This window comes from Callorhinus ursinus, unplaced genomic scaffold (assembly GCF_003265705.2).
Source record: "Callorhinus ursinus isolate GAN/ISIS: 27379988/994484 unplaced genomic scaffold, GSC_fseal_2.0 scaffold3, whole genome shotgun sequence".
Classification (NCBI taxonomy): Eukaryota; Metazoa; Chordata; class Mammalia; order Carnivora; family Otariidae; genus Callorhinus; species Callorhinus ursinus.
The window spans coordinates 41,516,779-41,529,968 of record NW_027397065.1 but is presented as its reverse complement, the minus strand read 5'-3'; the positions used below and the strand labels follow the sequence as shown (position 1 = coordinate 41,529,968).

The following is a 13,190-nucleotide window of genomic DNA, read 5'->3' as shown; positions in this document are numbered from 1 at the left end:
AGGGCTCTTTATTTTATAAGCATCACAGGTGATTAAGAATATCAACATAGATAATTCCTCTCCCACTCACATTTGTTTCCTCCTCCCTCAAATCTAATCTTCATTAAATCTTGGCTTTGATTCATCATTTTTGACATTTCCATGCATAGTGTAATACTTTTCAACTGCTTTAATACAACATACAATCAGCCTTTCATCTATCACCTGGTTTGCTCTGTGCTGAGCAATCTGATATTCTCATGACCTGTTAGAAAGCATCCTCCTATGGGCTGGCAGAGTTACTTATTTAGAACACCTGGCACCTTTATTATTTTATCAGAGAGATATGAATATGTCTCTTTAAAGTCTTTATATTCCTCTATCATCATTTTTCAGTAATCTCTTATTGAAGACCTACTAAAAGGAATCAAAAAGCATATAGTCCTAAATGATTTGTTAATATATATTTTCTGATCAATAAAGCAGCATAATGTCATGAAAAACACAAGTTTTAGAATACAACAGACACAGGTATAAATTCTAATTCTGTCTCACTAACTGACTGACATCAACACGGTTAATATCTCTTAACCAACCTTAATTTCTTTATCTCTAAGAAGGGGATATTATTAACAATAATTTCTATAAGAATTAATAATTTATGTATAGAACATAAAAGAGTACCTACATAAAGCAGATCCTTTACATCTGCTGAGAAAACCTAAGAGAAGAAATTGCTATTGAATTTGACCAACTTTGGCTCCCTCTACTCTGAAGGGCACTTTACTATGAGTTGGGAATAGAGAAATATGATACAGCCCCAACTTGGGAAAGAGTCCCCAGATAGATATTTTTCACTGAAAGGTTGGTCAGAGTTTACAAGTAATCTAAGTAGACCGAGCTTATGAAATTCCTCAGTTAGGTGTGCAAGTCCCACTCCTCAGTTGTTGGATGGAAATAACTGATTAACTTAATGTAAGTAGTTCATGCTTCTTTAGTTTGATTATTGCCTCATTAAGGTTTGTGCTCTGTTAATTTTTGTTTTTCTTTTTCACAGTAAGTGAGTATCCTAGGGCTGATGTTCATCCCTAATTCCTTTCTTTCCTTCACCAAGAGTTAGCTACTCGGCCTTGGCTCCTTTTCACCTCCATTGCCGCCCTCAAAATCTATGGCTCCCACTGCCTCACCTCATGTTATAACAGTAGATTGGTCTCCTGGCCTCTCCATTTCCCTCCCAACTATCCATTATCCACACAGCCATCAGATCTTTAAAAACATAGATTTTATCACTCCTCTGCTTAATTAGTGGTTCTTCCAATAAAATCCAGAGTCTTGGCTGTGTCCTACTGTGCCCTGAATAATCTGCCTCTTCCTTCCCAATATTATCTCATACCAAGTCCTTACTTGCTTATCTTCCAGTCTGCACATTTTTTCTTTCTGCTTCAAACATGTGTTTCCCTGATCTTCACAAGGCCTTCTCTTCTGATGTTTCAGGTCAAAAATCACCTCCTCTGAGAGGCTTTTCCCAAACAGCCCACCCAAAGTGGCTGCCTTAACTAATGTTGCATCTTACCTGTTTATTTCCTTCAGGCAAGTATCACAATCTGAAATTATCTTGCTTTTTTTTTTTTACTTTTAAAAAATTTAAATTAGTTTCAGGTATATAACATAATGATTTAACAATTACTCAGCCATAAGAAAAGAATGAAATCTTGTCATTCATGACAACATGGATGGACCTAGCAGATATTATGCTAAGTGAAATAAGCCAGACAGAGAAAGACAAATACCATATGATTTCAGTTCTATGTGGAATATAATAAACAAAGCAAATGAACAAACAAACAACAAAAAAGAGAAAGCAACAAACTGGTGATTGCCAAAGGGGAGAGATTGGGGGATAGGTGAAGGGGATAAGAAGTAAAAACTTCTGCTTCTTTCTTTCTTTCTTTTTTTTTTTTTTAGTACTATTTCTCTCAATAAAATGTAAGCTGTTTAGGGGCACAGGCTTTATTCTATTTATTGTAAAGCAATCAATAAACATCCATTGGATAAATAAAAACATGAATTATAAAGAACAAGCAGTTCGTTTTGCTGATTATAGATCTTTTATTTGGAGGACTATCTTATTGCATTGTTTCTCTTCTTTTTTTCAACTTATATGTGAAACTTTTTCAACTTAAGTTTTAGGGATTCTTCTTATATTTTTAACAGTAAATGAATTTTAATCCATTTAATTGACATTGTGTCAATTAGTACTAGAGTTTATCTTATCATCAAACTGATTGTTTTTGCTTTCAGTGGGACTTACCAAATACTTATATTTTACAAATTCTAAAAATTATATAAAAATTAACACTCACATTTAATTATTTACTCGGGGTTTAAAAATACCAACTTATTTTGGCTATGCAATATTTGACTGAATTTCTCACTGCTCCTTCTCTCTCTCTCTCTTCTTCCTTTTTCTCTTTCTTTCTTTTCTTTCTTTTCTTTCTTTCTTTCTTTCTTTCTTTCTTTCTTTCTTTCTTTCTTTCTTTCTTTCTTTCTTTCTCTTTCTTTCTTTCTTTTTCTTTCTTTCTTTCTTCTTTCTTTTTTCTTTCTCTTCCTTCCTTCCTTCCTCCCTTCCTTCCTTTCCTTCTCTTTCTCTCTTTCTTTTCTTTCTTTTTTCTCTCTATTCTACTTTTTTCTTTTTTAACATGTAGTTAACAATCTGAATTGCTACTAACATACAGAAGCCTGTATTATGTAGAAGAGAAAATTTTAAAGAAAATAAAATTAGGTTTATGATGGGCATACAAAAACTTCCATATTACTTTTGTAAAATAGCAGAAATAATCCCCATCTGAGAAACTAGAGAAAATTAACTTCATCTGACAGAACGAACACAAAGGACCTTAAAGGCACAAGGGCACACCTATGATAAAAAAAGAAGCAAGAGCCATAAACAGATGCTCGACTGTGTAAGTGAGGTGAAGCTTGCACTAGCTACTATATAGGTTGTGGCTCACACTTTCTGTGGATACATATTCATGGCAAATAACATCTGTGAACTAGTGCTGTAAACATGAGTGCTGTGAACAAGAAAAATAAATTGACTACGGCTATTGCAGAAGAAATGAGTTTCTACCCATATTTAAAAAATAAAACAGATGAAAATGTTTTTGTCACATCAACATTTGTATTTACACCAGTGTTTTAATTTTTAATGCTATGCTTCATAAAACAAAAAAAACACGTATAAATATTTCTAGTCAATGCTTACAAGGCATTTGTGTCTCCTACTGAGTTAAAGCAGAAACTCTGTAGACAAAATAATCCCTGTGGAGTCCTGTTCATACAGACCGGAGCGAATGAGCTGGGATGAATCACTTAGATCTTGTAATGCTTGGATGCTCCTGAACACTTGAAATAAAAACTTGTCATCCTAATTGGTTGTGAGATGATAAAAGCAAAAAGAGATCTGTAACTCATAAAATATTCTGTAACTTTTGTTATGACCACCTGCTAATGAGAAGATACAGTGATAACTCATTTGATCAGTGGTTGATATTTGGAAATATGCACATGTATATGTTTATATACATGAAGAAATGTAGAATACTCATACACCTATATGAAAAGCAAAGCAGAGCTACAAAATATGATATAAATAACACCCAAACATATAAATGTGCAAAAAATTATGTCATGTATGTATATAGAACTATATTCAGCAGATTTTTAATTAAAGGTACAGACATGTGTAACAAACCTGCATCTTTGCTACATGATTTGTCAGATCAGGAACTACATCTGTTTTTGTTTTATTTGTATCTCAGCACTTTGGCATATCTCTGGCATGTATCACTAACCCAAGATTAAAATAGTAATAATAATAATAAAATAAAGAGAAGAAAAAAAGGAAGCAAGGTCACAAGCATTCTCAAACTGAGAACTTTGAAACAATTTTCTATATTAAGTGCTTCATTTAATTTATGTAAAAAATTCTAAAAGAATAGATTTATAGATTTATAGAAGATTCAGAAATGAATCTTATTCAGAAAAGCTTAATGATCAACATCAAAATCTGTTCTTTGGAACTTTATGATTTATAGCAGTGTTAAGTTTCTCTAGAAATTAAGTCAATACAACAAATATACTTAATGGGGTTTTCATGAACATGCCTTTCTCAATCCTGATAAACATCCTTAATGGGCCTTAAATTACTCAACACTAGTACTAGGAGTCTTTGAAGTGAAGCTAGTAACTCATTATGCAGGTATCCTGATTAAATTTTAAGACCACTGTGAAATATATAGAGATAGCTTTGTCTTCAATCACAGGAAACAGTCAATGATGCTTTCAGATGTACCTCATTTACATGTAACAAATTTTCTCTAGTTACAAGCGGAAATATGCCTTTTTGGGGCTGAATACTATTGCATGATGAAAGCCACCTTTGGGGAATGTCAGTATTCTGACTGGGCTATTCCAAAGCCTAGATCTTTGGAGAAACTTTTTAATCCTTAGTCATTGGGGCTTGTCAACCATAAAATACTGACACAGTGCAAGAAAACTATATATATAACATACCCTAAAACAGTCACTAAAGGCACCTATAAAATCAGGAAATACAACAGCTATGCCAGCATTTTGCACCAAAGCCATAACAGATATTTTACAGTGTCATTACCTGAGACTTAATGATGCTACCATATCATTCTGAGATTGAATATGATCAAAGATAGTTATTAAGTAGTAATAACTGCTTTTGCCTCTCAGCTAATAGGAGATAACTCAAAATCATAATCAACGTGACATGTTTTGGCACTTTCAACAGACTCTTTTTTTTTAAGATTTATTTATTTATTTGAGAAGGAGGTGAGGGAGAGCAAGGGAGAGAGGGTGTGGGAGAGTGAGTCTTAAGCAGACTCCATGCTGAACGTGGAGCCCGAAGCAAGGCTCAATCTCACGACCCTGAGATCACGACCTGAGCTCCAACCAAGAGTCCCATGCTTAACCAACTGAACCACCCAGATGCACCTCACCAGACTCATCAAGATGGGCTTCAGGCACTAGAATATATGGTCAAACAAGTACCTTAACAAGTGAGAAGCTTGTTAGGATTTCAACCAGAGATGATAAGAAAGTGACTGAGGACTTCTACTTTGATTTCTTTATCTAGATAACCATCCAATTATTCTATACACACAAAATTTTTTCAATATTTTTGTATTTTTTTTGAAAATCAGATGCCTATCTCCAACTATATTCAAACCATGTTATTTTAATTCACAGCATGCTTTCATTTTGTTCAAAATGTACATTTACTAAAAAGCACAACTTCCTCTACTTACAAAGGATAGGGGAATCCTATAGCATGAGTTAGCATCATTATTAGAGAAAAATTATGATGTTAAAAACAACCAATTATTAAAAAAATATATTGACATATTTTTTTTCTGGCTGTTAAACTAATTAAAGACTTCAGGTGGGGGTGGGGGAAGATCAATATACTAAATTTTAGCATGAGAGTACAAACTGAAATTTTGAAAAGTTCTTAAGAGCTCATCTGAGTCACTTCCCCAAAAAGTACTTTAAAAGATTTACTTCTGTATCTCCAAACAGACTTGATATTATTTTGTTTCTCACAACCACTTTAGTTGGGAAACTAATTTCTCACATATATCCCTCTTGTTATATGCTCTTGCATTTTGTAGAGTAGGTAGAGCATTGATATAAGACTTAAATGACTTCAGCTTTGCATTCTTGCTAGTAATAAGTATAACTCATATTAACTGATCACTTACTGAGTTCCAGATATAATCTAGTATTGCTTAAATGTATCATCTCATTTAATATCAGTGTCCTATTATTCCCATTTTATAGATAAGAAAATTGAGGCACAGAAAGGTAGAGTGTTTTTCTCTAATAGTCACAGAGTGAGTGGTGGAGTTGGGATTTAAATCTAGGATGTTTGACTCCAGAGCCCACATACTTAACTACTATGCTATAACTAACTAGCTAGTTGACCTTGATAAAGTCATTTAGCTTCTCTGGGGAACTGGCCGATTTCTGAAATCCCAAATGAGCTAGGATATTCTGTAATCCTATGAAAATACATTACATGTTCTGTGACCCTGTATATTTTGTAATTGTGTTTTACCCACACATTCAAATGCTGTATTTCACAGCTGTTCATTCTGTTTTAGTCAATTATGTAGATTAGCCTACCCCAGACAAGCAAATACAGGCCTCTCCCCAAGGAGTCCTACTTAATATTCTCCCCTGATTGAAGGTCTCCCTCAGCACTTTTCTTCCAGCCTATGCTCTTGATTTATCTCCACAGAGTCCTGCTTAAATTAAAATCTCCAACACTCATGCATAATTGTTTTTAAAAGCCCTTTACAAGTCCTCATATAGAGTCACATGCGCTAGTATGCTCAACTTTGTAATCACCAAAAAAAGTAAGATTGCTAGCAATCATGTTCCCATTTGATAAATCATGCGTTTGAGATTAGAGCTATTTGTACTCTTCTGCAGCTGTTTGGCCTTCTGTGACTCTTTGCTTTTCTGGAATCTTATCCTCTGTAAAGATACTCTGACCATTTAAAGGCTACACAGGTTTCTGCTACAAGTCCAGGTACTATTCTCAAAGACATTTCCTTAAATACCATGCCTGTAGAATCCAAACAGCAGTATCAAACAAAATCTCACTTTGCGAGTATATAAATCCCACACAATCAAAAATATTAATTGATATGGACATACAGTCCAAGCCTTTATTCTTCTGCAGTCAGTCCCTTGTTTACCAAGATTTCCCACATTACAACCCTGATGGTCTCATCTGCAAAGTGTGTGCTTATCTCAGCAATGAGAACACGCTCACTTCTCTCTGTCTTAGAGGAAGACTGAGTCCCTGAGAACAAGTAATCATTCTATTTTTTGACTCATAATTTAATAACTGAAATTTGATTTCAGATCAATGTAAGGGATTTAATTGAACCCAGAGCCACTTACCAACTAGAAAGACATATAGCTGGGACCCAGAATATTTCAGCAGTGATTTGTGTTTTTTTGTTTTCTGTTTTTTAAATTTAAAACAATGTCCAGGTATGCCAGAAACTTTTTGCTGCATTCATTAAAATATATTTAAAATATTTAATTTTGATTTTTAACACATTAGAGTCATACCATTTCAGAATAAGTTAATCAGTTTTATTCTAGCCATTTATTTATTTTAACAAAGTAAGTGGTTCACGAATGCTGATTTATAGCTTGCCAGTGACAGGCCAAGGTTACGACCTCACCTGGGTTTGTTGCCACTTCTTCCAAATCCCAACCAGTATTATTTTAAAATATAAACTACACATACTGGATGTCTTCCTTTGCCTCTCCAGGTCCACCCTCCACCCTTGATCACCACGTTCTGTGGCCTTACAGACTAGAATGTTTGGATTTCATAAACTGTCTCCCTGATTCTCTGGCTTCAGGTTGGCTTTGGCCAATAGGGAGCAGACCAGGAGTTTAGAGGAGGGAGGAGAGTGAGACCAGAGGAACAGTTTCCTAGGCTCCGTTCCCTGGAACTCGTGTCCGGGTTCCCCCGGCCCTGCTTTGCTCTCCGTCTTCATGTCTGGAACATCAGGGAGTGGACCGGCAATCTGCTGATCCTAGCTCTGGGAGGGAGGAGGTGCTAATCTCTTTGTAAACTTCCCTTTTAATACATTGTCTTCAAATTATCCCATTTTCAGGATATGATCTGTTTCCCGTTGGGCTCTCGACTGATAAAATATATTGCAGAAATGTATTTAAAATCTGAGGTTTTTTGAGTTAGGCTGTCAAAAAAATTAGAAGCATTCCATTCCTGGGTCCTTTGTCTTGGGATTTTAGGGATGAGGGGATGAAGGTTCCCTCTACCTTAAATGAATTTCCCCTTCTATGGCTGCAGTCTCAGTTCATCCCAGCCCACTGAGGAAGATTTCTCCTTCCACTTTAGCTAAAGTAGCCCTAACCCTCCTCCCCATTGGTCACTGTCATATCTCGTTTTACTTCTTTCATTACACTTGTCATTATCTGAAATTATCCTGTGTATGCATTTGCTTGTTCATTATTTTCTGTCTCCCTAGGAGGAGAAGTCTGAAGTTGGGTTTTCCAGTAGACCCTGAAGGATGCTCATCAGGCATCATCACTTATGAAAGAAAGGGATAAGAACGATTGGACAAAAAAATGTCAGTGCAGGATTCAGGCCCAATGACATGGAAGTTCTGGAGGGAATATTGCCATCAGAGTACCCAAATGAGCCTGAAATCTCCCTCCCCACCACTGCTACACACACACACACACACACACGCACACACACACACACACACACACATCTGACGAAAAACATACCGTATGAAAAGCTCAGAGAAACATTTTTTTGTAATAGATCCAGCCTTTAATATGCCCTCACAACATACTTTCCCTGCAGTACATGGTTGCAACTGTGATAACCTTAATCAGTAAAGTAGAATAGGCTTTACTGAAGTAACAATAACATAACTGCTGTTATGTTTTAAACATGAGAAATGAATTACAGAAAGCTGCCTCCTGTCACATACTGGCAACTCACCTTGTACTTCCAACTCCAACAAAATCCACAAACACTGCAGTCTCTGGCCTTTCTGCCACTCTGATCTCTGATGGTAAAGATTTCCAACTAATGGCAGTTTCACTATTTAAGACTTAAGTCTTTACATAAAATAGGCACCAGATATCTGGAAAAAACGCTCAACACCATTAGAAGCCACAAATTTGTAGAAATATAAATTAAGCCATGATTATTATTGTTTATCTAATCAGCAAAAATGTAAAGGAATTTTAATATTCAGTACTATAGATTCTGCAGGGAAACAGACACTCTTGTGCTGGTGGTAGAACTGTATGTAAATCTGTACAAACTTTCTGGATGGTAATTCGACAACACTAATCAAAACCCACCAAATGAGCAACCTTTGTTCCTGAAATTCCACTTTAAGAAATTAATGTGGAAAATAAAATCATGTAAAGCTATATACAAAGTATATAGTAAGTATGACTTTAAACTGGGAAGAAATGGAGACATTTTATACTTATTAAGGATAACCTATAAGGATAATTAAATGCATTTTGATTTAATAACATGATGCAATAAAAAGCACTTTGAGAAGAGTGTGGACATATAAAAGTGCTCTTGATTTTTTTCAGGGAAAAAACATTAGAAAGCAGTTAAGTGCAATTTCATATTTATTTAAGGAGGTATATTGATGCACAATTAAATGACTAAAAGTATACTAAAATAAATAGTGGTCTTTCATAAGACCTCTATAATTATTGTTCTAACTCGAACCTCTCCAGTGACTTGGAACTCACTCTTTCTGAAAGGACCCTATTCCATCTTTGAAAAGCTACGATTACCAGAAAGTTTTTCTATATTTGACAGAAGTTTCAATTTCTTTAATTGTAAATTGTTTATCCATATACTTTGCAGTTTTTTGTCTCGGGACTGTTTTTATTTTACTTAGTGATTTATTAGAGTTTTTGATGTTATTTTATCATCAAGCTATAAATCATTTACATTTTTGTTTCTTAAATTGCTTTATGTCTAGACAGTCCCTCTCCATCCTAAGATGAGATAAAGTTTTTACTTTATTTCTGTTTCATAGTTTCAAATTTTATAGTAATTCTTAAGTCCATCTGGAATTGATATTGATATATTGTGTGTACTGAGGACATGCCTAACATTTTTCATGGAAACAATGGGCTATGATTTTTTGATCAGCAAATTATCATTTTTTTAATGTAATAAATGGTGAGATTATGGATAAACTGGGATTCTCATAATTGCTGGTAAAAACATAAGTTGATTCAACCTTTATAAAGGGCAGTTTGGTTATCAGATACTGGCCAGTAGTTTTGCTTTTGGGAATTTATTGGGGGAAACAGAAGAGGACAAAGAAGCATGTACAAGGATATTCATCCTTGCCTGGTACATAGTTGTGAGGAGTGGAGAACACGGTGTTTGGTAAACTGATGGTATAAAACTCTCATACACATGAACACAGAGATCAAGAATAGACACCTTGGAAATGAGCAGTCTTGAGCTCAGGTCTTGATTCTGCCTCTTGCTGTGTGACCTTGAGCCAACATATGAAGAGGAACTTCTACAATGCAAAAGGTCCTTCTGAAATCTGGACAATTATTTATTCAGAATTCTATGGAAGCATGACTCTGAGAATCTCACCAAAAAGCACTTAAGACTAACTTTCTTTTTGACTTGTGGAAATCATTTTATTTAACCAGAGATGTTTAGTTACTTAGGACGGAGTTTTGAAGTGAGTGTGGGGGGTGATGAATGCAGGTCACAACAACTAAAAACTGAAATTCAGAGAGCCCCATACAACTAAAGATTGATTAATACAAAACAAAAAAGGGGCACCTTGGTGGCTCAATCAGTTAAGCATCTGACTTCAGCTCAGCTCATGATCTCAGAGTTCCGGGATCCAGCCCCGTGTCAGGCTCCCTGCTCAGCGAGGAGTCTGCTTGTCTCTCTCCTTCTGACCCTTCTTCCCCTGCTGGTGTGCTCACACAAGCTCTTTCTCTCTCTCTCAAATAAATAAATAAAATCTTTAAATTAAAAAAATTAGAGGTTAAATTGGAAAAAGGTGTACTTGAAAAATTCCTACTAAAACACATCTATAATGCAGAGTTGTTTGAAAACACAAGAGGAAAATAAAAAAAATAACGCCTTGTACCCAAATGATGGCACACTTTCTTAAGAAGTTTAGTTGACAAAATAAACAGTTAAAGCAGAATAAAGTGGTTCATAATTTTTAAAATGGGGCCATTTTAAAGGAGGCTTTCAAAGAAACAGAAAAGACAAAAAAGCATAAACACATTAAAATGACAATTTACAATAAAAATTACTCAGATATTGTAGCACATTGCAAAAAGGCAAGAATGAAAACAAGCACATTCAATTCTGGGATGAAAAATGAAAATTGATAACAGAAGCTATTGTAAGGGAAAAGGTGTGTAGCACTGTTTTTATATGGACAATTTCATTTCACCAAAGCTGGGAGAGGGAAAAAAAACTGGAAGAATGAGAGAATGGACAACTAAGTTAAAGAATGCCTACAGTGCCAATATTTTGTCTAAATTGCTGTACTGGTCTCTGTCTGTTTCTCTCTCTAGGAAAAAAAAGAAAAAGAATATGACAAAATGGCTTCATAATTCAGTGAAATGTTACTGGGTATTAAAACCTGAAAATTAATTGTTTAGCAAATGGCTGGATGAGCTCTGCTGTTCCAGCTGGAGAAGAGAGAGCAGACTGATAGATATAACAGCCTCTATTTATATGGAGGGCTCAAGGGAGTGATGATCTGCTCTTCACATTTTCTCCTATGGACCAAACAGAAGCTATGGTAATAAATTCTATCATGAAGGACGTGGAAGATTTAGGTTAAATAGAAAGATGACTTGGCTGGTCACGAGGGCTGTAAAATAATGAAATGGCTCCCCAAGGTAGATGGCAGATTTCCCTTTCTGAAGATATGTAAAGAATAGGCTCATCTGTCAGGGTGATGAAGGCAGGGGCTAACCATGGCACAAGGAGAGTCTCAGTGACGGGCTGTACTTTCTGGTTCACTAAAGCAGTGTCTATCTTTAATTTTTAGCTACCGAAGCAAATGCCCAAATCCTTTGCAGCTTCAGCACACCTTTGCTAATTTGGCTTGTAATGGATTTTAGCTTAATAAAACAGACAGTAACTTGAGGACTCGCTAAATGTAATTAAATAATTAAAGAGTTGTAATACAGTCTATAAATGTTAAAGTATTTCAATGCATGCTTAATGACAACAAGGGCTAGGTAAAGATATATTTCTGTCAAGTAATTATTAACAAAACCATTTAAGACTATCCTTACAGCACTGGGATGCCAATGTGTTAATTATGAATAATTTGTATTATAAATTCCCAATAAGGAAGATGATTGGAAGGGGAAGCGTCCATTGCAGAGAAAATAAATTATCAGCTAGGTGATGGAGAATATATAAGATTTTGGTAGACAGAATGTAGCTGGGAAGATTTTCTCATCAGCATGGCACAGTGTGAGCACATGCTCAGAGCCAGGACATATGGGTAAAATGGATAGAGAAACTTGCGTGGTAAGCAAATTTGTTGAGATTCATACCCGTTTGAGAGGCTGGATGTAGTGGTTGACCTTACATTCCAGGCAACTTAGTTTATATTTTATCCATTGAAAATTGTAGAACATGGTATGATATAATATGAAACAAAGTGATAAAATTATGAGATACTTAAATCTGATTGATGAGTCACACACTCAGACACCTAGAGGGTCCAGTTTATGGCCTCTGTCGTATGTGGAGTAGGCTCAACATGAAACAACTGGGAACGGTGAGGACTGGGGTGAACTGTAGAAAACATACCCTGTCTGAGCAAAGTATCTATTTCTCAGCTCTAGCTGTTACTATGTGGGAAATAAGGCCCAATGTCTCCAATCTTTAGATTTTTAAATAAATAATTAGAAAACATAAATTTTAAAATGAGATGTCCTAATTTTTTAAAGTACTGTGTTGGTCAAATAAAACACCTCCATGAATTGGATATGTCCTAAGGGCCGATAGTAGGCATCTCTTGATATAATCTGTAATTTTACAAATGAAGAATGCAAGTTTCTGAAACCTTAAGTGATCCACCCTAATTGACACAGAGAGTGAGTTAGAGGCACCACTGGGATCTGAGCCAATGGTAATTTTATCCAAAGTTAAACTAAAACTCACTGGGGGCCCGGCTTTATTCCAGTCAGTATGGAACCATGTGGGCACCTGCCCAGAGCCAGGACATCTCTGACATTTCAGGGAAATGTCCGTTGTACTAATACACATCTTTAAGTTCAAGACTGTTTTTCATTACAGTCTTAAACAATGTAGCAGATAAACACAGGTCAAAATAAAATTTAAAGAAGCAACTGTAAGCATTGGTTCTCTTTTCTTGGTATTAGTGTAATAGAGAGGAAAGAACATGTCCATCCAGGGGAGTCATCTGGTCCTGTGTTTATCATTTCCTAGTCATTTCACTTGAAGAGGTTAGTTTGCTTGTTTTTAAAATGGGGTGCCTGGGTGGCTCAGTTGTTGGGCATCTGCCTTCAGCTCGGGTTGTGATCCCAGGGATCGAGCCCCGTGTCGG

General features: G+C 35.6%; 1 protein-coding gene across 3 annotated transcripts in view; it reads right to left on the bottom strand.

Moving 5' to 3' along the window:
* Window positions 1–13,190, bottom strand: part of GABRB2 (gamma-aminobutyric acid type A receptor subunit beta2) — a 253,324-nt gene that overhangs the window by 130,503 nt on the left and 109,631 nt on the right. The window lies entirely within an intron of this gene.